Raw genomic sequence first — 26,975 nt, 5'->3', positions numbered from 1 at the left:
AAAGGGAAATGAAATACTAAAGAAAGAAGGGAAAACATAAAGAAATAATGACTGACTTATTGCAGTAATACCATGGAGAGAAGAAAAATTCACTACAAATAAAAGGAAAAATAATATAGTGGATTCGAAAGTTATAAAATTCATTTCTTATTGATGAGTTCAGTGGAAGCCTAATACTAAGTAAACTGATGAAAAAAAATCAATGCAATAAACTATGAATGATGAAAGTTGAAATAGATACTTTGTGTATAGAAGACCATTATTCTAAATGTCTTTAATTTTTTAATAATTCATGTCTTCATGTTTATAAAAAAAAGGAGGAATTATTGCTTGGTAGACTCAAAAATGCATGTAAAAAGCATCTACTAGAATTCCATATTTAGTAATAAGTCCAAATGATATTGGTGACCTTATAGTTTTTAGTATCATATCCTGACTTTGACAGAAGTGTATTCGGGGGAGGTGAACTTTGCTTTTAAAAATGGTGCTGACAAATGACTCCAGTGCATTTGTACAGCATAGTTACTCTACCAAGGATAAACTACTTTCCAAAAGACAATTTTTGGACCCTAGAAAGAACAAAACTCAGAATATATGTGTGTATGTATGTAGTATGCTTGTGAGTATTCTGGAGGACAGCAGTGACACTTTTCAACAGAATTTAGCATTTCCACACACACATACATGTACATAGTTTTTTTTTTGTCAAGTAGTTAGTGTGTTTAAATCAAAGCATACAGACTACCTGGATCTGCGTATTTGCAGGTGAGCTTATCCACTCATTTTCTCTCTTTTCACACATCATTAAAAATAACTAGTTAATTTAATCAATTCAATCAGAAGGCAGTCAATTCGGTATGGAAAAAAAATCACTGAAGCCACTTTTACTGAATTGATTTTGACTGAATTAACCTTCTAATACAGTTGGTTTTGAAGCCCTCTCATCTCCAAGTCCTATCTTTTTCTTCCCATCCTGTCCTCCAATCAATTTGCACCCTAACCCTTCACCCTCGCTCTCTCTCTGTCCCTTTTGTCCTCCTCACCCCTTTTTCCTTTTGGCTTTTTCTTTTTTTCTTCCCTCCAACAGGTTAAGAATTTTTTCCATCTGCCCCTCTCTCCAAATTTCCCTCCTTTCTCCCCTTTCCACCCTCTTCATTCCCCTTCGACCTCACACACATATATTCCCTAGCCCCACTGCGGGGGGGGGTGGGTGGAAATTCTAAAACTGATTTTTCTTTTATTTTGAATTGCAGAGATTTGAAACTATTGCTTGGCTGAAAACATCTGGCTGCTGGTCTAGAATGTGACTCTTAAGGTAATACTGTGATTTTTCTACTTTTAGAGACCTATTCTTCCTAAAGCTTCTGGGTCCTCACTCAGTGTAAACTTTTGGACCATCTCTGGCCTTGTTTTCTCTCAGTACAGCTCCTTTGTGGGTTGTGTGTGAGTTGTAAGATGCACAATGTTCTGAGGGGTGGGGGAAGGCTGGCATGGGGGGTGCAATGTTAATGTTCAGGAATCCTTATGTGTGCCCACTTTGGAAATACGTCTTATCTTTCCTTCAGAATGCAGAGGATAAGGCAAAAGTGCAGGCCACGTGCACGGCATTTTGAATTATGCATTAAGCTGATAATGCTCCAGAATGCAAGCTTATGTCAATAAATAACTAAGCTGGTAGGAGGAAGGAGGTCGCTTTACCTGTGCGAGGGCACCACAAGGGGAGAGAACTAGAGGGAGCCTAGGTGAAAGGTGAAAGGGAGTTCACATACTTTTAGCTTGCTCTGATGAAGAAGCAAGAAGAGTAAGTTAATATTGAAATTATTGTCTAATGCTTATTTGCTTTAAAATTGATTTAGCCAAGATAACAAAACTATCTCCAGCGTGGGCCCTGTATATGCGAGGTTGCCTTTGTGGCAGGGTTAGCCCTTCTGTGGAATCTTATGTAATGAAATTCTGTCTAGGGGAGAAATTCATTTGAATCCTTTAATGGGACTTAAAACTCTTTAAAAAGGCAAGATTTTTCATGATAAAATTTGGCAAAATACCCAGGACATTCAGGTTTGTTTCATCGGGTGTCTTTTCCTGATTCATATGTAGTAGAATGGCAGTAGAAGTTAAGCTAATGAAAGAAGGAGAAGGATTAAAAGAGTGCTACAAATTATTTCCCCATGATAAGGCACAACCCAATATTGATGAAAACTGATTCTTTAATCTTTGCCTTGCTTCTCCTGCTTTAGTAAAATGCATCCACCAATGCGACCATTTTCTACTATGCAAAGTTAACCATGGTGCATGTACACACAAACACACACACGCACGCACACACATGTTTTTAAAAACTATTTACTTATATCTCCCAAGGAAATGGAAAGTGTCTGGGGCTGGGGACATTAGGAGATGAGCAATTGAATCTCTGTCTATTTTTCCTCAACCAAAAAAGAGAAGAAATTACATGTGCATTCCATCATTTTCCTAGTTTTAGACAACAATTTGCAGCCCCGGTTCTGCAGTCAGAAGCTTGTGCTTAGGCTGTCTGCAGTCGCGGATGTGTTTCTGACTCTGGTTCTATAGCACACATGAATATACACATCAACCAATTAAAAATGGATCTGCAAAAACACCCTTCTCCTCAGAGAGTTATGTCAAACAGTGTTTAAATTAAATAATTTGCCGAGTGTGGGAAATAAAGTGTTTGTAGCAATATCTGGAGGTTATCTTCCCTTGGGAAATTCCTGCCATTTAGTCCAATGTAGTGCATGCCAGTGAGACACACACACATCCACACACTAGTAGATAGAATTTATTTCATATCTAAATTATATTAATTTCTTTGGGTCATCTGCCATTTTGTGTTCATGTTGAGATGGGGGAAAAAAAAAGAAGAAGAAGAAGAGGCAAACCTCTTATGAAGGGTTGAGGTCATTAAGATCCAAACAAAAGCAAGGAAAGGTTATTAGTGAACAGGCCTGGGGGAAGAGTGACTTCTGGCATAAAGCCAGTTATCCCACAGTTCCTGGGGGAGCTTGGCTGTGAGCAGGAGAATGTTCCAGCTCAGGTCAGCGTGTGATTTGGCTCCCAGTCCATTGACTGATGGCAAAAGAGGAGCCATTGTTGTGATGAGGTAATGTGAGTGGGTAAACCACAAGTAGCAGAAATTAGTTGGTATCTTGCTACTTGTCCTGCTCAGCCAATAAATAATGTAAACTTAAGGAGAAGTTTTCCGGTTAGAATCTCATGCCATGTGTCTAGTTAACTCATTTCTCTGTAGTCAATATTCTTAGCTAATCAGCACATCTATCCACCTGTGGAGAAGACAGACCAATCACAATAAGGATGGTGAATGAAATGTTAAGAGGAGCAGGAGAAGAAGGGGGAGAGAGAGAAAGAGAGAGGAGAGGGAGAGAAAGAAGGAAATATCTGCTTATCTATGTTTAGAGAATTTAAAAAGTACTAGTTATAAAAATTGGGGTGTTTTCAAGTGAAAATAGTTATTTTCCCCGGGCCTAAGATTATCTTTGTACACTTTAGACTCCCATTTTAATCCCGTACTTAAAAAAAAAAAAAAAATCTAGTGAATTACTAGTGGCCTGTATAGAAGCCGTGAATTAGAGTGAAATGCCGACTGAATCCCATATTCTGATTCCCTGTTTGTTTGACAAAAATACTGGTTTATCAGTTTGTTTGGGCAGCTGTAACAAAATACCATAGACTGAATGGCTTAAATAACAAAGATTTATTCTCTCACAGTTCCTCAGGCTGGAACTCTGAGATCAAGGTGGTGGCAGGGTTAGTTTCTTCAGAAGCCGCTCTCCTTGGCTTGCAGGTGGCCATTTTCCCCTTGTGTTTTCCCACAGTTGTTCCTCTGCATGCACGTGTGTCTGGTGTCTCTTTTTGTTTAAATTTTTTCTTATAATGATACTTCATGTTGGATTAGGGCCCACTCTGAAGTCTTCATTTTAAAGAACTTACCTCCAGATATGATTAAGTTCTGAGAGGGTTATGACCTCAACATATGAATTTGGGAGCACACAATTCAGCCTATGTCAACTGTACTTCTAAAATATTTGGTAGAATAATAATTTGTTCATTAATTGCTGCTAGCTAATTTAGAAATGCATTTCCCCAACCTTCGCTCTCTTCTGCATTTTTATTATAACTGATTGAAAGTCATTTATTACAATAAATGTAGGTGGTGGTTATGTTTTGTTGTTTTAAGAAGTGAGGGTTGGGGAGAGAGGAAAAAAAGCTTATTTAAGAAAACAAACCTTACCTGAATTATTTTTTTTAAAAAAGGGAGTCTTCTCTTTGTCCTGAGAGAACAGCATGGAAGCAGGACAGGCAGTTTTATCATGGGGGTTAAGAAAGCAGATTTTCAAGTCAGCTCCACCTCATACTAAGATCTTGAGCAAATTACTCAGCAGCACTGGGCCTCCAATTGTGTCCTCCAATCTCTCACAGCAAAGAGCCACCAGGTCCTCTCTTCGTCCACTAGAGACAGTGGCTCAGCCTCTGAATGTAGGAGTCCCAGACCCAGCAGGGACCACTAGACATTTAGGGCTGGGCTGCCAGACAGAACTTATCCACACGTTTTTTGAAATGTGTAGTTAGGTGTCATCCTCATTCTCTGATTAAACCAAGTATTGCCAACAACATTCAAAATACTGTTCTATAATCAATTAGCATCAGCCAGCACTTTTCTCTTAAGGCCCTCGGGGCTCAACTACTTTAGAAATAGCCTGGTGACCAAGGAGATAAAAGTACCTATTGTTTTAAAATGGCATTTCCTAAAGAAGCCCTTGGCTCCATAAAGGGGATTGTCCCATGAAAATCTACATCAAGAAACAGTCCTTAGTTTTGAGGCACTTTGAATTAAACACAAAAAAAGGTGTTTGAGCTATGTTAAAATAACAATTCTAATGACAAAAACAGCTGATGTTTATTAAGCATTTTCTCTGTGGAAGACTCCATGCCAGGTTCTGTATATTTCTCATCTCATTTAATCTTCCCATAATCCTGTGAGATGGGTATGTTATCTCAAGTTTACAGATAAATACTGCTGTAAAAAGGATTCAAACACAGGCATTTGGGGTCCATTGCAACCTATGGCAGTGGTTGCTATATTTGGATAGTAATAAGAATCACTTGGAGGAATGTAAAGAAACACACACAAACACACACATACACACATTTTTCTATTGTACGTAAAAATAAATTCCAGAGATGTTCAAAACCTAAACTTCAGAAATAATAAAAATATAACACGAGAAGTGATCTGTTATAATTTCAATTGAAAAACACCATCTTAAGGAACAGACAAAAAGCCTCTGTGTATTTGCATTATACAAAGTTAAAAGTCAAATCACTTTTAGAAAGTCACAGAAAAAGATAAATGACACAATACAAAAATGGTTGTAGTATATGAACAAGCAATTCATAGAAGAAATGAGAATGGCTAATAGACATATGAAATGAAGCTGAGGATGAAAATTAAAAAGACATTTTTTAATACATTAAGTTGGTAAATTTTTAAATTATGAGAAATATTTAGCATCAATGAGTTGTGGAGAAATGGACCTTATACTTTTTGTAGGTGAGAATAGAAAGTGATATAACGTTTTGAACAGCAATTTTTCAATATCTATTAAATGTTTAAATTTGCATATTTTTGATACAGAAATTACACTTCAAGGAATCTATGCTGAAAAAAAATAACTTTCATGTAAATGATATACAGTATAAGGATGTCCATAAAAACATTTTTTTTCCTTTTTGTAAAACTAAGGAACAATAGTAACAGCAAAGGCTAAAATAATTGATTATTTATGCTATGGAATACTATATACCCATTACAAATAATAAGAAAAATAGATAGTTTTAGTTATTATAGATCTGGATATACATCAGCATAACATGAAGGGGAAAAGTGAACTCACAGGACAGGGTGTATAGTCCAGTTTTGATTATGTGAAATACATACACAAATAAGTTAAAAGTGAATACATCTGGGTGAGAGACTCAACATGGTGATGCAGGAATTTACTCCCATGGACACAGTGAGTCTACAGATACATATGGAACAATTTCCTCTTAAAAAAACCCTGAAGTCTGGCTGAGTGATGACTAACCACACATTGTGCAAATGAGAAGAAAACCACATTGAACTGGGTAAGAGAGGCTGGGGTACAGTCTTGCAATAGACCCCACCCCAGTGCAGTAAAGGCTATAAAGACTAAAAGACACTTCTATATTTAACAGTAAATAATTCTGTGAGGGGTTAGCTATTGAGGTTAGCAAGAGCATTCTTTTATGTTTTTACTTGTATTGATATGTGGTGTGTTGATTTTTAGTTATAAGAATATGTTTCTTTTTCATTTAAATTTTTGTGAAGTGACCCCCCCCAATATTTTCAAAGTTATTGAAAATATTGACTTGAGAAATTTTACATTCATAGATAAAAAGATATGCATGGATAAAAAGATGGATCATGGATAGTGGCTTTATAGATGATAGGTTTTCTTTTTGCTTTTTCACATTTTATTTGCCGAGTATCCCCACTGCTCCACTCAAAATATATTGAATAAAAATTTCAAGGCTGGGGACCCAGGGACCTGTATTTTACAAAGCTCCTGCTATAAGTCCGGTAGTTAGCTGGGTTTGAGAACAACTGGAAAAGGCTCCACATCTACAAAAGATTTAAAGATAACATGGGTCTTAGAATTTAAATGTGCTTAGAAAGAGTGGTTTCGCTTAGATTTTGCTGGAAGGTAAATCTAGAAAACATAATTGTTTCCTTTATAGTCCATGAACACTGAGTCAGCACTCCTTTTTGGCTTCCAGATTTTTAGTCTACTGTTGTGTTGTTATTACTTTGGTGAGTTTTCCACATTTGCTGAATATCCTATACCGCATGCTGCTGTTTATATTAACTGAATATGGTGGGTGCTCTAATTCTAAACTCATCGCTTCTGAGTATGTATTTAATTGTTTACAGAATAGTCAGCGGGATGGTTGTAGGAAACCCATGATTCGTTCTCTGCCTCTTCTTTTCTTTTACCTCTTATTCTTTTTGTTTGGGTTGCATCACCTTTTCAAGTTATTGAACTCTTCGAAAAGAGACATGATTGCATTTCATATATGAGTGCCTTCTTTCCCCTTATCTATCCAATGAAAGGAAGGGCCAGATGTGTGTGTGTGTTTAAAAGAACCTTGAATTAATCTGCATAACTTTGAACAATCATGTCTGCCTGACGTCATGTCTTTCTGACACATCGGTGTGCGCACCAAATGTTTGTCCACTTAACAATGGGATACTTACTTTTGTATTCCCAGATCTATTGATATTTGCTTAGAATGCAGTTTTCTCTGTATGAACTGTGGCATAGGATCTGTTTTCCCTTATCTGCTCAATAAGTTTGGTACTGACCCATTTTGCTTTTTGCCCCTTATTATTTCTGATTTTGGAGGTCAAATTATGGGTTCATTGTTATATCTCCCGATGGCTACTAAAGTCATACTCTTTGGAGAAAATATAAAATATAAACTTGTGGCTTGTCTATATCTTGAGTTTCTTCTTCATATTCCATATTTTGGAAGCTCAATGAAGCTAGAGTTCCTAACCTTTTGGTCAAAACATCTACCCGTTTCTAAGTTTCTCTTGCTACAAAAATAGCTACAAGAATGAGAATTGTTATAAACGGGAAAAAAGTTCTTCGATAACTAGGTTTCATCTATAACTAGAGCATTTTATTAATTACAAATTGTAATCACATGGATAGACACAAAACAAATCGTGCAAGTCTGTATTTAGAGATTTGTAGACAGAAGACTTAACGTAAACATAGAAATGTTAAACCTACTCAGCTGTAACCTACAAAGAAGATAACAAGAAGGATTCTGTTCTCTGTATGATTTGTGAACAATGCTAAGTAAATATTCATCATTAATATATAATAACTGTTGCTTTTGGCAGTTCACTTTTCATTTAATTTGATAATGTGTCCAGTAAATGAAGTGGTACAGGCTACAGTGTTTTACCAACACAATTGCATATTTTCAATCATTGTTAAATGAAGGCAGCTCAAGGCAAAGCTTTAACCCCCACTAGTTTTGTGTGTGATAAAAAGAGAAGGCGCTATCAATCTTTATTGTCTGTCTCGCTTACTGTAATTGCATTCAATAGTCCACTGATTCTGTTGTCTGTGCTAATGTCAGGAAAAGAGGAGAGCCAGATGCTCAGACTTGATCATATGCATCCAGTGGCTACTTTGATAAGTTGGCAGCAAGTCGCTGGGTTTGATGATAAATTGTTAACGCTATAGATTATGAACAGCTGAACACTGCAAGTGTACATGGAGGAAACTTCTTACCTTGTTTTAAATCTGGCATCATGATGCTAGCTAAAGGGCATGTCATGTATTATTCAAATGCATCTTGCACTGGAAATGTGCCAATGACTCATTGTATCCCTATGAATAGTAAAAGCAACAACAACAACAAAAATCCACAGTGATTTGAACATGACATTAATGGTCCCAGGATTATGAAAAGCATTTTGAAATACTGTTTAATAGTTTTGATTATCTAATTCAACAAGAAGAAATCTTCTGAGTTGTATTCGCGCTTAATCCATATTAAATCATGCTCTTCCTGATCATTTCTGTTATATTAGCTGATAATGAGGATGTTTTCACAAAACAAACTGGTTTTTCATTAGTTAAAACCCATGGCAATTTGCTTGTGAAGGGACATAAATTGGAGCTGAGGGGCAAGCAATGTGTTGAAATTTTTGCCAAGATTTTGGTTCACGTAGATGCTACCTCCTCTAAGAGAGATGTGATATAGGCCATTTGTACAGAATATACAGTATCTTATTTCTATTGTGTCCATGTGACAGCTGTAAAAGTTCAGGTCATGGGTCTTAAGTCATTGAACAGCTATTAAAGTTGTTTAAAAAGGGTAAGATGACTACGAACTATATAACATTTTCATACTAGAGAATGCTGAGCTGTTGACCATGTTTTAAATGGAAAATTCTAAGTGCAACCAGATGAATATCTCTTTATCATTGGAGGAATTGATCTTGAAGCCTCTGGTCATTATATGGTTCTGTTTCCCTGAAATAAACACATGTAAGAAATACTGCTAAACTTCATGATTGGGACAAAAAAAGGTCTCTTGCCTAACTTCTATGTTTCCTTTTATTTGATAATGGAAATTTTATAATCCATTGTGTATTCCTTTTTGCCTTGCTGCCAGGAAACTGAAAAATTCATTCTTAGTCACACTTTTTAAGCTGAGGTTTCTCTTTTTCCATTTCTTCTTCATTTTTTTTTTTTTCTTGTTACTTTACCTTGTTTTTTCTGTCTCTCACTTTTGGCAGACTGGGTATATAAGGTAAACGGATAGCTGAGAAAGACGGGAGGAAAAAAAAACCCAGAAAACTTTACCATGAGATTTTAATGGTGGAGTCTTGAGGTATTGAATTGTGTCACCAGAATAAGTACCAAAAAGTCTCTAGGTATTACCAAGGTGGAATTCTAGCTGACACTGGGAAAATTACTTAAATCTCTCTTAGGGTCAGTTCCTCATCTAAAAAAATGAAAAAATGTGGCTATAATACAAGCATTTAATTAAAAGATTCTGAGGAGGATTATTATGAAGTATCGTCATTAAGAACATCCAAACCTGTAGAGAATTTTTATGAGTATAGTTGAGCCAAAACTGATGACAATGCTGGAGCTAAATCTGAAATTCTCCAGAGAATTATAGTTTCTTTTATGTATTTGGATTTTAGGAAGGTATTTAAGGAAGATTACATAGAGGAGAGAGAAAGCAAGGTGGGGATTGAATTACAGAGTAGTTAACAAGATTATGCTCTCTTGAGGGTGGTTATTCTTCTAAGGGGTCTGTAAAAGAGGATTACTCTGGCATTTCAAGGATGTGTACACCTAGATGCACAAGAAAAATAGATTGGGCTTGCTTAAGGCAAAGATAAACCTTTTAACAAGAAATTACATGCCTGGGGCGTGACTACCCATCATAGGAATTTATGATCAGATCACACTGTGAGGTTACGTTCAGTTAGATTTATTATAGCAACTCTTTTTCATCCACAACAGTAAACATTTAATAAATGTTAGCAGCTATGATGGTGATAATTTTTATGTGAACTCCAGAAAGTAAAGATTGCACAGTATGACCCAAATGTTAGAGTTTACTTCTAATGGCATCTGAAATTGAGTTCAAACCTTAAGGTAATCTCATCCAAGATTTGGTGTACAAATTCAATCCTGTTTTAAGCGAGCTGATATATAATAATCTAAGGATTATTACTCATTGGATATTACTCTAAGGATTAGTACTCATCATTAGATTTTTTAAGAGATGGACTCTTCATTTTATAAAATATGTTTAACTTCATAAAATTCTTCATTTTCATGTTCTTTGAAGTTATCAGGCTTTTCTGTAAGAGTGAGTCATTTAAATTTATACAAGATTTTCGAGACTATATTGTTGATCTAAAGTAAGATACTGCTCCTTTCACTCTTGAGCCCTCCCTCCTTCTGGATCTCTAGTACTATTGCTAATCTTTTGCTTATCTTGCTACTCTGTTTCCTCTGGCCTCAGGGGTTGCTCCTTTCCAGACTTCTCCCACTCCTGCCTGTGCTCAGTCCCTGTATGTTACAGTGCCCAGTGTCTTGGCCTCGGGCTGCTTGCTTGCTCCTCCCATTTACTCCCCCTGGTGGCTTCATTCAATCTAGAGGCTTTAAATGCCACCTGTACACTGATGGCTGCCAAATTCCCATCTCCAATATGGCCCTTCTCATGGCACTTCAGTTCACTTAGCCAACTGCCTATTTGACATCTCCCCTTAGATGCATAATAAGCCTAGCTTGATGCCCCCACCCTGGGCCATCTCATTCCCATCCTTCTCATTTTCGTAAGTATTTACCACCATCTAAAATTGCTCAAGCCAAAAACTTCGTTATCATTCTTGCATTCTCTCTTTCTTCACCCACCATAGCAATCCATTAGAAAGTCCTGCTGCAGCTATTTCTGAAACACACCTGATTCAGTCTTCTATTTTTTTCTTTCACCACCTTAACCACTGTGCCTAAACTGCCTGCCACTTTCACCTAATCCCCTGTTTGTCTCTCTGCTTCTCCTTTGTTTCCCTTACAAGTCAAGCTCTATGAAGGGATATTTTAAAAACACAAATAAAATTATGGTGCTGACTTCTTCCTAAATCCCTCCAATGCCTTCCCCTCAGACTTTAGTTCTTAATAAGTGTGTATCATGGACAATACTTAATCTTATTTTGATATCATTTAGGCCACGTTTTCTCTGTGCCACCCTGCCTTTCCAAAATCATCTGTTCTGTCATCTCATTCCTGTTCTTCAAGCATATCACCGTAGCTCTTGCTTACGGACTTTGCTTAGATGTTTTGCCTACTTGGTACCCTCTTACCCCAGATTTTTTAACAGGACTGCCTGGTTCATGTTGTTCATGTCTCAGCTTAAATGCCATCTCACGTAAGCTTTCCTGGCATGCATCCCCCACTGTTGCTTGCAATTTATTTTCTTCAAAGCTTATCATTATCTGATTATATCTTTATTTATTTGCCTATTTTCTGTATTCCTCTACTAACATGTAAACGTCATGAAACCACAGACATTTTTCTTATTTACCCGTGAGCATTGTGTTCAGCGTATTGGTGAAGACCGTAGACTCTGGGATCAGATTCACCAGGTTTGGGTGCTGCCACTGACATCCACTGCTCTGATTTCACACCAGTGGCTTCATTCTGTGTGGCTCAGTTTTCCTGTGTGAAAATGGAGACTATGTAGTGTCTGCCTGTACTGTTATTGTGGAGAATAAAAGATACCATACATGTTAAATATTTACGACAGGTCTTGCACTCGGTAGTTTTTTCCTAGTTTCCTCTTCACTTAGAATAATACTTCCATATAGTTGATATTTAATAAATGTGTTGAATAGCATATGAAAAGATATATAATGATATCTTCATGTTTTGATGAATGTTTTTGTATACTACCTATTTTAATATTAACTTATGAGAAGATCTTATGACAATTTTTTACCTCATTAGAGTACTTAAAATATTTATCCTGTTTAACCCAGTGACCTATTATTAACAATCATGTTGTCATTTAAATTTCTAAATTGGACATATTAAATCTTGATACATCAATCAGTAATATTTGGCAAATTACTCATCTTAAATGGTGAAATCGTTTGGCTATTTTTCTTAATAGAATTTTGAAGACTGATAGCTATTTTCTCTTTATATAAGTAAGTATGAGTTGTTATTTGGGAAAATTATAAAGTATGTTGAACAAAGTTAAAAAAGTAAAAATAATCTGTAATTCTGATTTTTTACATATATTTGCACTCCCAAGCTTTTCTGTATACTGTTATTTGTATTTTGCTTGATGTTAGCTGTCTGTGTTAGCCTGAAACAAAGGCTTGTGTAAGGTGGTTTATTTGGGAAGTAATCCCAGGGAGATCACTTGTATTGCTATGGCTAACTGCATTGCTTTTTTGAAATTGATTTTTTTCTTCAGTGTTTGCTGCGTGTATATAGAACCACAATTGATTTTTAAAATTGTTTTCTAAGACCTTGTTAAATTTAGTAGCTTTTTTGTAGAATTTTCTATGTATAGTTATATTGCCTGAAAAACAAAACAAAACAAAAACATTCTACCTATTCCTTTCCAATTTTATGCCTTTTATTTCTTTCTCTTGTCTTATTGCAGTACATGGGACCTCCAGTAAAATGAAGTGGTGAAAGCAGAAACCTTTGCCTTTGTTCCTATTTTGGAGAGAAAATGTTCAATACATGCTATTAAAATATCATGTTTGTTATGGGTTTTTAGCAGATACTGTCATATTGAGTTACTTTCTTTCTCTTTTTAGTTTCCTGGGAGGTTTTTTTTGTTTTGTTTTTTTTAATCCTGAAGGGATATTATGTTTTGTCATCCCTCCGCCCCCGCATCTATTGGGAAGATCAGATGTTTTGTTTTGTTTTTTCTGTTAATAAGATGAATTTCATTGATTTATTTTCAAACATGAAACCAGTCTTCGATATATTAATTATAATGTATTATCATAACCTCTTTATTACAATGTATCACCTTTTGTATATATTGTTGGATTCAATTTGCAAACATTTTGTAAAGGATTCTTGTGTATTTTTTATGGGAAGTCTCAGTCTGTAGTTTTTCGGTTTTATTTTTATTTTCTTGAGAAGATCCTTAGCAGGTTTTGATATCCGAGTTATGTTGGCTCATACAATGCATTGAAAATGAGCTCTCCTCCCCTGTGTTTAGAAAGAATTCATGCAAGATAGTTACAGTTTCTTTTTTAAATATTTGATGGAATTCACCAGTGAAACCAACTGGGTCTGGAGTTTTCTTTGTGGGAAAGGTTTTAATAAAAATTTGAATTTATTTAGTTGATATGGGGCTATGCAGATTTTCTACTTCTTTTATGTCATTTCTGGCAAATTGTGTTTTATAAGAAACTTATCCATTTCTTCTAAATTATTGAATTTAGGAGCATAAATTTGTACATAATATTTTGATCACATTTTGTTATCTGTAGGCTCTGTAGTGATATCCACTTTCATTTCTGATATTGGTATTTTTTGTTCTCTCTCTTTTTATTTTTTTGATCAGTTTTGAAATAAGTTATTAATCTTTTAAAAATCAAATTTGGCTTTGTCACTTTTCTTTTGCTTGATTTCTATTTCACCAATTCCTGATTTTCTGTTTTTTATTTTCTTCTTTCTACTTGGGTTTAATTTAATTCTCTTCTTTTTCTATTTTAATACAGAAATTTAGATCACTGATTTTATACCTGTTTGGTCCATTTCTAATATAAACATAATAGTATACATTCCTTTTAAACCATTACCTAAGCTGTATTCCACAATTATTCATATGTTTGGTTGTCTTTAGTATTCAGTTTGAATATTCACTGATTGCTCTTTATGATTTCTTCTTTGATCCACAGGTCAAATTACTGTTTTACTTAATTTTCAAATATTTGGGATTTTTTAGCCACCTTATTTTTATTGCTTTCATGTTTTAATTCCATTATTTTTTTTAAAAAATGGTCTGTAAGATTTCAATAGGTTTAAATTTATTTAGATTTATTTATAGTCCACTGTATACATAAAAAGAATGGTATTATGTAGTAGTTGGATGTACTATTCCATAAATGTCCATGAGGTCCACTGTGGAAGTATTCTATGCCCTTATTGAATTTGGTCTACTTGTTATACCAGTTATTGAAAGAAGAGTGTCAAACTACAACTAAGATCTTGCATATTTCTCTCTTTATTTTTGTCAGTGTTTGTTGTAGGTATTTTGAAGTTCTGTAATTAGGTACACACATAGTTTGTCATGTCATAAACTCTTGATAAATTGCTACAAGTCTACATTTTATAAAAAGTAAACGTGGAACCATTGGGAAAAATGAAATAAAAGTAGTCTGATTATGTAAATGTTTGGATTCACCATATTATGCTTTCTGGACTTAAAAATGTGAGTTAGAGGTCCTTATTGCCAAAATTCTTTTGGGAATGTGAACCTCTCTACTTCCATTCTGGAGCTTAATAAGATTATATTTGGTAACTGTGCCATCTGTCATAGCTGAAATTCTAATAGTCACATTTATGAAGCACAGATAGAAAGTGTTTGCATTTTATAAAAGATTTTGTTCTAGAACCAGAAGGTGAAATAATAGAGTACCTTTATATAAAATCAGTCTTGACCTAAGCATCTGGATTTACTTAACAATTAGTTTATTGTACCGATGTATAATTAGAATGCTAATTTGCTAATCATTTCTCTCAACTATTGATACAATCACAGAAACATAGGCTTTCCACTTTAGAAAGGTCTTAAAGGCTAACTCCTTTTTTGAAAATTAAATCCCTTCTACAGTATTCCTGTCAAGTACTCTTCAAATCTGGAATTCATCTCTTTTTTTATAGCTGTGTAACCCAGTGAGGTAAGGTCTTCTGACTCTTGGAGACCAGTTGAACCTCCTGGAACAAAAAATAACCTTCTTCTACCTTTGATGGGTTCCTTTGTCTCACTTTTTCTGAGTCTTCACACTCCTGAATCTAAGACTCTGTCTCGTGCAGCACGGGCAATTGGGACTCAAAGCCCAATACTGCATTGGTTTTCAAACACACACACACACACACACACACACACACACTCCTTCAGCTTCAAGCATTTCATAACTTTATGCATGCATGAGTATTATGTTGCGGGGAGGACAGGAGTGATAGAGAGGAAGGTGAAAGCTTTGCGGTCTTTCGACAATTTTTTTCCCCCATTGTCTAATACCCAGTCCATTCACTTGAAATAGAGGCAGGTTTCATTATGAAAACTTCTGTTCACATTCAATGTCATCCCTGTCTCTAGTTCTGTTCTATTTTTATCAATGAGAGTTACTTTTAACACAGATTGTACTCACCCTGAAATTCTGGTGAATATCTTTTTCTCTCATCAGAGATAACAATTATCTTTTAAAACTATATATTAAATGTCTACCTACATATACTGAACAGCACTAGCAATTTGAAATAAATGGCCTGCTAATTTGAATGTCTTCCCAAATTGTGGTAAGAATTGCTAACACATTTAAATTATAAAAATGCTGGGAATGTGAATTGTTATTCACCATGGGGAGATTTTGCATAGGTATAATCAGAGCAGGGATGCCTGCTTGATAAAAGAAAATAACTTGCTTGCATTTAGGTAGTGATAAATTATTGTGAAGTAAAACTCTTTTGTTATGTTCACAAAAGGAGAGAATCAGTAGCTAAAAACACATTGCCAAATACCTGTTCATTATTACCTTCCTTAATGGATATATTAGACTATCTGTAATTAGCACATTCACCTTCTAAATGGAAAGCCCCCAAAGCACTTTCAAGCATTAAATGAGCAACTACTATAAGTCAAACACAGTGTTGCCCAGCATGCCTGCCCATGTGGTTTTAAAAGTAAAACAAATCAGTTTCTAAAATGGTTATATTGCCCTCTACAAATTCTAACACAGAAAGAACAAAGACTGACATCTTACCTAAAGTTTAAATTGAACTAATTTCTAAATTACTATAATACATTATTAAATCATATTCTGATGATTTTTTTTTTAATTCAGGGTTATACAGAAGTAGGAGAACTTTTCCCTTTAAACAAAAGAGACATTTACTTTTGTTTCATTGTTTAACAATGCCTTTCTTTCACCTGTCTGTGCATCCATTTTCTTCATCTATCCTTTCCCTTGTTTTTTGAATGGTGTTGATAAAAATATCTTTGGATCTTACTTAAAAATAGACTGTTTACCACTTAAAAGCAATGATAACTGGGAGCAAACTCTACCCAGTTTTGCACATGACTCAGTGTCCGTGAGAATTGTGTGGCTATTTTACTGCTGTGCCTCAATAGGTTTTTCATAGTTTTTTTTTTTTATCGCAAATATATTGTTCTGAAGCCACAATTTCTCCCAATTCTGGGAAAAAATGAGAAATCTGGGGTTACCGCCATGCCTGTGATAATTAAGTTTTTATCATGAAATGGGTGAGATATTAAGAAAATGTGAGTTCGTAAGAAAGCTATACATTTAAACATGAAAATAAATACTGGGAAAGGTAATCTTTTGGGTGCTGCAAAAGTTACTGAATTATCTTCGGTTCTGTATTTGTGCGTGGTAGTGGCAGTAGTAGTGGTTCGGGTGTTGGAGAATTTTTGTACTACTTGGCTGTTGTCCTATGTGACTTGCTCCAGTATTTTCCAAAGAGATAGGGACCTTAGTAAATACTTTATGTGTTCACATGTGTATCTCTTTTCATGTTTTTGATTGAAAACAATCCTATCAAAAATACTTGTCTACTCTGCTAAATTAGTATGAATGTATTTATAGCCATGGGAATTATTTAATGTTGTTTGATAATATCTTGTTTTGTTTATGCTGAGAAATCATTAACTAAGAAGCAGAGAAAACAAAAAAGTGGTTTGTTAAATTCATATTACCTACTGTTCTTTCTTTTTTTCCCTGTATTTTCTTCAAATTAATCAATTAAAATGCACAGATGTTCAATTAAAACTATAAAAATTTTCCATGGCTACAGCTGTTTTGAAGCTACATTGTTGAAAATTTAACATATCTAGTAATTATTCCCTCTCAGAAGAAATTAAATTAATGACTCTTTGCTAGATTATTTTCCATTTGATAAATTAAACAAAATTAGAAAAAAACCCTGAGACTTACAATGCCTGCTACATCTATTAATTAGCATGATAGACTAGCAGATATTAATACGAAAAGGCAACAAAACGGAAAATGTTTCTTATTTTTCAAGTGAAATGCCTTCAGGACTGCAGTTTATCTTATCAGCAAATGGTTATATGGTATAAATTATTAAAATTTCACCTGTAAGTAGCAGACAAGTGACAAATTTCGTCATCCCACATAATAGAGATGACAGAGATGTGATTATGCAGGGTTACTATAACATTTTTCTTCACATTTTTGTCCAGGCCATGCATGATAGACAGTGACCCTTAAATAATAAGTAGAGAAACAAACCTTTTTTCTCAGTTACTTTATCTTGAAGAGAATTTGGTATTATTTTCTTATTTCCAATTTGTTGTTTGATTTTTAAAGATATACATACTCATTTTTTTTCTCTCTCCATATGCCAAAGGACTAGTGCATGCTCATTTTGTTAGTCTGTGGTCTCTGGAGAAACAAGCAATTAGAAGGATGCTCAAGTCTCTTATATAAAAATGGGATATTTTCGTATAACTGTACACATCATCCTGTATACTTTAAATCATCTCTAGGTTGTTTATAATACCACTAGTATTTATAATGCCTAATACAATGTAAATGCTGTATAAATAGTTGTTACACTGTATTTTCTAGGGAATAATGACAAGGAAAAAAGTCTGTACATGTTCAGTACAAGTGCAGCCAACCTAGGCCTAACTACACAATAAATAAATATGTTATGTTTACACAGTATGTTTACTGTGTAAACATAACATATTTATTTATTTATGTATGTATGTATTTATTTATTTAATTGGGAATATTTTGATCTGCGATTGTTCGAATCAGTGGATGTGGAACCCATGGATACGGAGGGATAGCAATGTATAATACATACATGTATACATATACCTATAGCTATACCTATACATATGCAGTGAGAAACAGAGAGAGATTTATTTTAAGGAATTGGCTCACATGTTTGTGGCTGGCAATTCTGAAACTTGTAGAATGGGCTGGCAGGGTGGAAACTCAGGCAGGAGTTGATATTGCAGTCTTCAGTCCAAAATCTTCACTGCAGGACAATCAGACAGGAAACTCAGGCAGGGTTTCTAGCAAGCTTGAAGCAGAATTCTTTCTTCTACTATGGGAAACCTCAGTCTTTGCTCTTAAGGTCTTCAACTGATTAGACGAGGCCCACCAGATTAGGAAGGATAATCTGCTTTACATAAAGTCTACTGATTATAAATGTGAATCACATTTAAAAAATGCTTTCACAACATATCCAGACTGGTATTTGGCCAAAAAATTGAGCACCATAGCCTAGCTAAATTGACATATAAGATAAATCATAACAGTCCTTGGAAAATTTTACAAAATAAATATAAACTGAAAATAGATATTGAAAAAGCACTTGTTATCAAGTACAAGCAAATGATCTGTGCTATAATTTTGGTGTAGATCCCTAGAGTCTTCCTCTTATGCTTATATGTCTTCTTGCAAAGTTGAGAATGTAGTGTTTATTTTATCTCATAACTCGTTATTATCTTAAGAGTATAAACACCTTCTCACTTCATTAAAGTTACTTCTGCAACTCATATTTAATAAACCAATTGAGGGAATTGTTGGACCCTTAGGTTTTCAATTTTACAAGGACATTATATCTTTTCACACTTATCTTTTGAATATATTACTATGCATGCATTTGCTAGTTAAAAATATGCACATTTTAAAACTCTTTACATGCATTGCTAAATTGCCTTCCAGAAATATTGTACCAAGTTACATTTGCAATGGCAATATTCCAGAGACTTATTTCTCTTCTCCATTTCAGTATTAGGTGTTAGAATAAAAAAATTCCAATATGTATCAGTAAAAAGACCTTTCGTTGTTTTTGCAAATTGAATTTCCTTGACTTCTAATGATGATGAATGAGTTTATCGAATTTGTACTTCTTTGTGAATTGTCCACTTTGTCCAATTTCCATTAAGATTGCTGTTTTTTTGTTTTGTTTTGTTTTTTTACTATAAAAAACTGCATTAAAAAACCTATGCAACATATATAATCACTTTGGTTGTCATATATTTTGCAAATATTGCCTCTAGTTTATTATTTGCTTTTAATTTTGCTTATAATGTTTTTGATATACTGAAGTTTTTATTTTTGAGTAAACAAATCCATCAATATTTTCTGTTATGCCATGCTTTTAATTGCATGCATTTATTTTTCTTCCTTGGGATTTTATATCTTCTGTGCCATTATAGTTTGTTTATATGTTTCTTTTTTCTTTTTCTGTTTCTTTCTTTGTTTTTAAGCTTTGAAATTAACTTTGATGTATGGTGTGAGGCAGGGATTATTTTTCATTTCAGAATTTTGTTTAAAATACAACTTTTCTATCTTCTAAACATGGGGGAGATGGCATTCAAAAGACTGAAAAGACAAGAAAGAAACGACTTATACACTTCATATCTGGTAGACCTAATATAGGTTACAGTGGTTTTACAGCATTCATTTTCTATCAAAAAGCAGAATTAAATGTAACAGCAATTGCATGAGGTTTTCGTGTGTGAATATGTGCGTACAATGACATGAAAGGGCGCGTGGCTATCGGATGACAGCTGTGGTTCTGGAAACCATGTCCAGTGCAGCTCTGTGGTCTCATTAGCAACATTTGCATAGACTTGGAAGTTTTTCTTCATGGACAATGTCTGCATCTTTAGTCACTGATCACACTATCTCAAGGCGTATTGATCTACAGTGTTTTACATGCAGTGGTATTTCCATGCTAGGGCAGAATATGTCCACAGACAAGGCTGTCAATGACCAAATTTTGTAATCAGTGAATAGTCTGAGGTGAAAGTTTATGAAACCATTCCCTAACATAGTGCTTTTTGAGGCCTTACTATAATTGTCGCTGTATTTTTTGTCTTGCCATAGGAAATGTCTCTTATTTATTTTTTACAAAATTTTAAGCTACTGGGTAACCTGGTTACAAGACACTGTAGTGATTGAGATAAGTATTACTCTAGATATTCTCCTTTTTTCCCATCTTAAAAACTTTCATCACTCTCATCTTTATTTTTGCATCACTAGACGTGGGACAGAAAATAGCGATGTATGAAATTTCAAGTGTTTCAGAAGCAAGATTAGTCCTTTTTCAATATATTTCATATACTCACCATTTTGTTTTAGGTTAGTAGTCATTTTTTTTGACATCTTTGTAAGGGTTATCTTACAATATATTTCTAATGTGGTAGAATTCCTTATTAATATTAGTAGGTTTTTATTGAATTGCACTGCTGTAGACTTGAAGTTTGTAGGAGAAGGGGCTTAGGATTTTACATTATATCAAGCTTCTCAGATGATTTATATAGCTGTTGAAAGTTTAAGAAGCGCTAGACTACTGTTTCTGGGTTTAGTGTTAGTATATTTGGGGAAATTTGTCATGAAAGATATGTAAAAGTGTCTACCACAGTTGCGACCAGAGCATGTGTTGTATAAATGTGCATTACTTATTTAACCTGGGTATTAAAAATGATTAGTAAACTGATATGTACTTAGACTGTTCATATTTATGGCTATTTCTAAGGAAGCTTCCATTTAAATACATAAATACATATATTTTACAATGTATGCTTTGTATTACTAATCTCTGTGAGCTTAACATTTAGAGGACAATGTTTATTGACTTTTCCCTGTGAATAGCTCATCCTTCTATTAAAGACTCAATATTCTGAATATTTCAGGAACATAAATATCCACAAGTACTACCTGCATTAGCTAACAGAATTGTCATATATTTGCACAGCTGTTAAATGGTTGTCTTAAAATTTTAAAAAATAGTTCAGGTGTATGGAATTATTCAAATTATGTTAATATTCAGAGGTTTATACCAAAATAAGAAGATGCCACCTTGTGGTACGAAGAAAAGATTCTTTAGCATGTGTGTAATGTGTGGTTGGCAAATCTTTTGAATATATGATTGACAAACCTATTTGAATAAACAGGAAAAGCAGCTAAAATGCTTATGCTCATAATTAAGTGTTTTAGTTCAATAACTATGTCACACATAGAAAGATCACATGAGGAAAATCACATGGAAGTGTATTATTTTATGAAAGCAAGGGTCTATCCAGTAGTATACAACAGCCACGGAGAAATTAAAAAGGTGCATTTCAATGATATTTAATGTGGTAAAATAAATTTGGAATACATAAATATAGGTTCTGTTTCATTTTTAAGAACAATTGCTATCTATGTTTTGTTCCTTTAGGTAAAAAGTACAATTTTATTATGATTTAATTTTAATGAGCTTAAAGATGTTTTAAATCTGAATAATGTTTATGTACATTACAATTATGTTTTGTTAAAAAGACAAAGGTTATTTGGAATGAATTATAAACTATGGCATTTACCTAGATGATGGTTTATTGTATCAAATTATCCTAGACTTTCTGAGGATGAGTCAATCTTGCAAACCACATAGTCCTATATTCCCTGTTTTATACATGTGTAAACTGAGGCATACAGATATCTTTCTTATCCAGGATCCCCACCTCCTCTCTGGTTGACTTTCTTTGTCTGCTCTTTCTACCTCCCCATGCTGCATTTGAATTGGTTTCTTGTATTGAGAAGCTTTGTTTTTCAGAAACGGAATAGAAGAGAATACATTTCTCCCCTCTGAACCTTTCATTAAATGTTTATTCTGTTGCATTTCTCCATAAGCATTTTTATATTGCCATTTTCTCCTCTTATTAGAATACTTAATATAGTTCCAAATAGTGCATAATTGAAAACAGTTTATCATATCCATTTTTATTTATTAGTATAATACTATTCCTGCGATCTGGTGGCAGGAAAGTACTGAACTATTTTATTGTAATTTATCCCATTTTAAATGTTCATTTGGGTCTATGAAATTGCACAATACTTTTTAGAAATACACTTTCAGAGTATGTGTTGGTAAAGAAACCTCAGAATTGGTTTAGAAAATTTTGCAGAAACAATATGTGGGACATTCTAAATTCCAAAGCTAAATGGATCGATCAGCCAATCATTTAAAGATTTTCAAAGGGTCTGCATGCGCGGGTGAGTACTCACCAAGATCTTGTTCATAGACATTTGTCTGTGACTAATTGCAAAGGCAGGTGCCAGCAATTCTTGTTATTAAAATTTTGGAGGAGCAAGGAGCACTGGGTAAGAGGATTTATCAGGAAAAGCGTCACAGAAGTATGTTTCAGTGGAGTCATGAGGAACAAGAAGAGTTCAGATAATTAGATGGTGGTAGGGGGTCATTGTAGGCGGATGGCATGGTCTGAGGCTAGTCCTCTCTGGAAGACAGCGATTACAAATTTGCTTGGAGATAGGGGGTATTATATAAGGGTAAGACTGTTGAGGACATTAAATGATGAACTAAGAAGAATGTTTAGCTCTTTTTGGTATATAAGGAAAGCCATGGGTAACTTTGGACCAAGAAAGTGATACAAATGAACTGGCATGATAAAGATTATACAGAAAAATGTGTTTTTGTGAAAATAACATAAAATGAAATAAATGTGTGTTGATGTCCCTTAATTGAACCAATAATCTTTCTAATTCTCAGATGTACTTTGATTTGCAAGTATCACAGAATAGGATATTTTTTTATTTTTATTTGGGTACTTTTCCTTTCTCAGTTGGCCAGAAATAGGGAATGTGAAACTTCATAATCCCTTTCCCACAGTTTACCTTTTCAACAGCGCCAATCCATAGGGTAACTGTCACCTTCCTTGTGCAGATTTATTCTGAAAATAAATAAAGCCTATAGGTGGTTGCACATTACTATGGTTGGTGATAGAATACCCCATCCTTTATACGTTTTATAGACAGTGTTAATAGGTTGTTTAACTCAGCAGGGCCCCCTATAGGCCTCAAGAAGTTACTACTTTTCTCAAAAATGTTCTTGTGGGAGGCAGAATAATAGTGCCCTCCCAAAGTAGTTCATGTTCTAATCCCCAGAACCTGCTAAGGTATTAGGTTATATGACAAGAGGGAATTAAGGTGGAAGATGGCGTTAAGTCTGTGAGTCAGTTCATCTGAAAAATAGAGATTATTCCGGATTATCTGGAGGGACCCAATGTAACTACAGGGGTCCTTTATAGTGGAAGAGGGAGACAGAAGATGAGCCTGGAGTGATAACAATGGGAGAAGGACTCAACTCACCACTGGGGGCTTTGAAGACAGAGAGGGGCCTCAAGGCACGGGATGTGGCCAGCCTTTAGAAGCTGGAAAAGGCAAGAAAACAGATCCTCCCCTAGAAGCTTCAGAAAGGGATGTAGCCCTCTGGGCCCTTTGATTTTGGCCCATAAAACCTGCATTTAGACTTCTACATAATTGTAAGATGATACATTTTTGTTGTAGTGAAGCCACTAGGTTCCCGGTAATTTGTCACAAAAGCAGTAGAAACCTAATACAGCCCCAATCTAAAAACAAAGAAGTCATTATAATGGTGATGAGGTTGAAGATTACCCCTTTCCTCCCCTCGCCCTCTCCCTCCTTCGTCTCCTCCTCCTCTTCCTCCTCTTCCTCATCATTATCTTGTAGTTACCCCTTTGGCGGGGGTACCATTTATGTGCTAAGTGATTTACATGTGTAATTTAATCCAGTTTTTACCACCACTTTACTGGTAGGTGTTAGCACAATAAACAAAGATTCAGGGGGATTTAAAGTGTTTATCTGAGGTCAATCCCTCAACCTCTTCAGTGTAGGAGAGGTAGTACAATCTCAGGGTTGAACATGTTGTCTCTGGAGCCAGACCACCTGGTTTGAATTCTGGCTTCTTATCTTACTGGTTAAGACTAGTAGCTGAGACATAGTAAATCTTCAATGTATTGTGGCTTATATTGTGATTAATTTGTTATTATTTTGCATAGATGGCACAGTAAGAGTGGTCACTGTCATAGGAATGTGATGGTTGAAGTGACCGCCACCATATCCATGTTATTGAGCATAACTAGAAGCTTTTCAAACTTCATGTCATCCCTGAATTTTCGTTTTTGGAATTTGTTGAAATGCCTCTCCACTTCATTAAGCAGTGAGCTTGAAACTCATTAGTTAATGTCTTTGGCATCGCCCTTCTTATTTCTAACTGCTGGCCATCCCCTATTTCACTCTTGTCATCCTGGCCCATTGCTGAACAGTATCTTGAAATATTCAGTATAATGCTTAATCTTTTCACTGGTTCCAACTAAATAAAGAACTGCTCCCTTTGGAAACTCACTCAGGTAAAGAAAAATAGGTATCTGACTGGAGAGAATATTGTCGTTGCGGTGTAAGTGATCATCTCTGTTCTACCATTGTCAGTAGATGGCATTGTGATTTCATTGGACAGCTATGCAACTTGCAGCCTGTCATACCATTACCTTACACACGAGCCCCATGTCATGTTTAAACAAGCTTCAAGCAGAATAGAAGATGAGTAGCAAGCTTAGAAATTTGTACAAGAGTAATATGAAGTCACTGGGTCTCCACAGTAAACTTTTGTAATCCAAAAACAGAATTCCTGGTTGTCCCCAAATTCTGATTCCATAGGCTAGTATAAGGCTATCATTCATCTCTGGCCCTAGATAAGAACTGGAGTAAATGTGTGTTGGGCAATCAATTCCAAGATGTACTATATCTGACACTAAGTGGGGTCCCAGCACCTGGGATCTCTTCCCAGTCAGCTTTCTGACATTCCATTTGTTCTTGAACTCCTTTGGCTTCTCTAACACTCTTTTCTCCTTTCTCTTTGTTCCTCGTTCCTCTTTCAGCTCTCATTCTTGGTTCCTTTATGGACTTCACTTCTATAGTTCTGACCGTAAAAGATACTTTTCTCCAGTTTTAAAACTTCCACCTCTACTTTTTTTTGTTCCACCCTCTCTTCCTGGATGCTCTGACTGACTTGCATGCTTATAGCCATCAATCAACCATGTGCTGATGAATCCCATACTATCTCACTAGTTCCAGAATTCTTCCCTGAACTTCAGACTTATAAATACAGTGACCTACCAATTGGATATTTAGATGAACCTTGAAATCAACAAATCTGAATTTGCAGTTGTCACCTTCTTTCTATACTCTTCTGTCTATCGTAGTTGTGGCATCATTATTGTCCTATCTTCAAATAATAATAAACTCTTTTCCCCATTTTTATCTATTTGAAAGTGTCTCTTGAATCTCTTTTCTCTCAATCCTTATTATCACTGTCCTAATTCAGGCCCGTGTGTTTATCATCATCTGAATTTTAATTTTGTTTTTGATAATTTTTATGTATAGGAAATTTATCATTAAATGTATCCATCAAACTTTTATTTTTTAATTCATCCCATTGCTTTAATGCTTAGACTGTACTAATCTACCATGGAATAAGTTAAATATTCATATGGATTTTCCTCTAGATTATTATGGGTGTTTTTCTTTATATATTATTAATTCTTTTATAGTTTCTTTTCTTTTTATTGTTAAATTATTTTTCTCATTATTAGCATCACTTATGTAAGTCTTAGGTACTGCATCTTTTTTCTTGATTTTGTTTGTTGAATGTGTACTCCAAGAATTTTTACAAAAACTAGCTCATAATTACTTATTAATTTTAGTATATTTTTGACTTTTTAAACATTTTTACTTTTTCTGGTTTTATATTTAACATTTTTTTTCTGATTTTCTTAGGGTTTTTTTTGTTGTCATTGTTGATAGTATTTAGGATTATGAATATGCCTCAGTTTTCAGCTTTTTAAATAACCCATAAGTTATAATATGTGGTACTTTTTAAAGAATTAATATTATATGAAATTTCCCACAGACAATATAAAGAGAATAGTTTTATCAATCCCCATCTACCTATCACCAAGCTTCAACAATCATCGACATTTTGTTATACTTCTTTCATCTATGCCCCCCCATTTTTCTTTTTCTGCAGTATGTTAAAGTGAATCCTAGACATTATGAAATGCAGTAATATTAACTTATATTTTAGGGTATGTGTACGTGTGTAGGTATTTGTGTATATGTTTTGTGTGAGAATGCATATATACACGCATACAATCTCTCTGTCACACGTACATTTTCAAGTGATTGGGGAATCTTTTAGGTTTGATTCAAGGATTTACAGTTGCAGAGCATATAGTCAGATTATTTGTATTATTTCTGTATTATTTCTCATAATTTATTGGGCTTCCCCATGGGTTTGGTATCTTATCAGTTTTTTTTTTTAATATGTCATGCATGAATTCTGAAAGGTAAATAAATTATGTTTTAGAGTAGACAGCTCAATACATATTTTATTATTAACTATGCTGATTAAATTCTCCATGTTACCATTATTTTAATTTTAATAGTTCAATTCTCCATGTTCTCAAATTCTTCATGATCTGGCCAAGGTGTATTAAAATCTATTATGACACATTTTTGTTCATTTCTCATTTTATATTTGCCTGCCAGTTTTACCTTAATATATTTGAGTGTTGTATTACTTCACACATAAAGGTTCATCGCTGCTACATTTTTATCATAACTTTTATTGTATAAGACAACTGTCTTTCATCCCATTATATGCTTTTTACCTTAAAACCTAAACTGTCCAAAGTTAGCAGGGCCACCTCTACTTTCATTTCATTTGTATTTGCATGAGAAACGTCTA

General features: G+C 34.6%; 1 long non-coding RNA gene across 1 annotated transcript in view; it reads left to right on the top strand.

Moving 5' to 3' along the window:
• The first annotated feature begins 1,252 nt into the window (after nucleotides 1-1,252).
• LOC117032718 (uncharacterized) overlaps nucleotides 1,253-26,975 on the top strand; it is a 339,217-nt gene continuing 313,494 nt past the window's right edge. Inside the window, exon 1 of the long non-coding RNA XR_004424796.1 lies at nucleotides 1,253-1,315. This is a non-coding gene — a long non-coding RNA (uncharacterized LOC117032718). The remainder of the gene's footprint in view (nucleotides 1,316-26,975) is intronic.

This window comes from Rhinolophus ferrumequinum, chromosome 13 (genome assembly GCF_004115265.2).
Source record: "Rhinolophus ferrumequinum isolate MPI-CBG mRhiFer1 chromosome 13, mRhiFer1_v1.p, whole genome shotgun sequence".
NCBI classification, from domain to species: domain Eukaryota; kingdom Metazoa; phylum Chordata; class Mammalia; order Chiroptera; family Rhinolophidae; genus Rhinolophus; species Rhinolophus ferrumequinum.
Note: the sequence above shows the minus strand (reverse complement) of the source record. Positions and strands in the feature narration are given on the sequence as shown.